Here is a 2,030-nt window from a genome sequence, read left to right on the forward strand (position 1 = left end):
ATACAGAGAGTAGAAAAGTGGTTACTAGGGCTATGGGGAGAGGTTGGTAAAAGGGAACAAATATTCAGCTATAAGATGAATAGAGTCTGAGGATCTCACGTAAAACACGGCAATCTTTTTGACATGTTTTGTATAAATGAAATCTTATATGAAGATAAAAATCTAAGTAGGAAAGATGGAGGGAAGAAAAAAAAAAAGAAGGTGAAATATGTGAGGTGATATGAATTAACTGGATGAGGAATCCTTTCACATCGTAAACACATGAAATCACCACAGTTATATTTCAATTTCTTGCAATGTTGTATGTCAATTATACCTCAAAAAAGTTGAAATTTTAAAAAAGATATTACAAGATCTATGAAAAACCGTGAGGACTGTGTCTGGCTTGATAACATTGAGAACGTAGAACTCAGGCGATCCAAAACGTCCCCCTGACTAATAGAGTGTTTGTGTCATCGGTTACTCAATTCCGAATTATCATAGGTTCCAGAATTGTTGGTTGGATGCAAGATTTCAAAGCAGCCACATGCTGGAAAACTTAGTTTTAATGAGTTTAGTTCTATTCTCTCAAAGCGGAGAGCTCTATTTAAAGATGATATTTCACGTGGACTTCCTTGATGTTTCGTACGCTGGATCAGAGACGGATATAGTGAGATATCATGAAGTAATTCCCTGTTTTTCTCTTTATAATTTCCGCGACATGATCCTTCTAGTTAGTAAGAAACATTTGTGTTGCCTTGAAGAGAATTAGATGATTATCATAATAATGGAAAGGGAAAGTAGTAGGTTTATGCTTGGCCCTTTTATATTTAAAATATACCTTTTTGGCTAGAGTGTGAGGCACAGGAGATCTAGATCCTGCAATCGAGGAATGAATCTGTGCCCTTTGCAATGGAAGCAAACTGTCTTTCTTAATCCCTGGAACCCTAAGGAAGTTCCTCAAAAGAGACGGTTTGCGACTAGGTCAGAAATGATAGTCTTCAAAGGCAATCCCTTTAACGTCAAAGGAACAAAATTTACTGACTGAAGAGAAGCCTCTGGGTAATACGAATGAGGAGTCTCTGACCTATGAGCAGCCCATCAATACTCCTATTGCCGGCAATAGGAGTAAAGAGGACATCCCATGACACAGAAGGACCTGTCCCAGGAGAGAAGCCCAGGTTCATTCTGCCCGAGAGGAGAAGGCGGGCCGAGCGATGGTCTGGGAAGGGTTTAGAGACTCAGGGTGCGGGCACATGGCTACGCTTGCTGATGAGGGGTCAGATTCCCGATGAGATGAGACGACACGGCTCGCCAGCATGGTGGGGCCGTCAAGAACCCCCTCGAATCTTGCAGACCCTCTGCGACCAATGAGAGAGAGCCAGGCACCACTGCTCAGGGGCACAGCTTCTGCTCTGCTCTTGGCAGGTCCCGGTCACCTGCCACCTTCCTGTCTCCAGCAGAGGTAAAGTGAGGCCCAAATGCCGCCTGAGGATCTTTGAGCTCAGAACGGAAACTCTCTTTTTTCCGGTGGCCTGGAGTGTCATAAGCAATCCGAAGGTGAGCGGAATTAAATGCAAGTAGTCAGAATAATGGTGAGAACAAAAGGAAACGGCAAGTCACTGTTAACAATCTATTTTGGACGTAAAGTTTTGTGAAGAGAGAGACGGAACCTAGCTTCAGAAGGGGAGGGAGGTCCCGCAAGGTCGAATGAGGCCCACTGGTGGCTGGGGACTCATCTGGAGGAACTTCTCTGAAGAAGGGCCTGGGATCCATCTGAAAGCGGGAGTGGGAACCCAGGCCCGGGAGTGAGCGTCCAGAGCTGGAATGAGAGCTCCTGGGAGACTGACTCGAGCGCGGCTGGTTTCCGGGGCACCCACCTCCCCTTCTCCTCAGCTGATGCCCGCAGGCTGGGTCACGGCCCTTGAGGGAGAAGCCTTGGCAGAAGGTCTCCCCGCGGAGGGAGCCCATGGGTGTCTCAGTCTGTCAGTGGCAGTTGCTCGTTTTCTCGGGCTGCCAGCCCATCTGAGCTGTTTCTGTTGGAGGGGAAA

The sequence above is a fragment of the Giraffa tippelskirchi genome, chromosome 11, assembly GCF_054371585.1.
Source record: "Giraffa tippelskirchi isolate mGirTip1 chromosome 11, T2T-mGirTip1v1.2.pri, whole genome shotgun sequence".
In the NCBI taxonomy this organism is placed as follows: domain Eukaryota; kingdom Metazoa; phylum Chordata; class Mammalia; order Artiodactyla; family Giraffidae; genus Giraffa; species Giraffa tippelskirchi.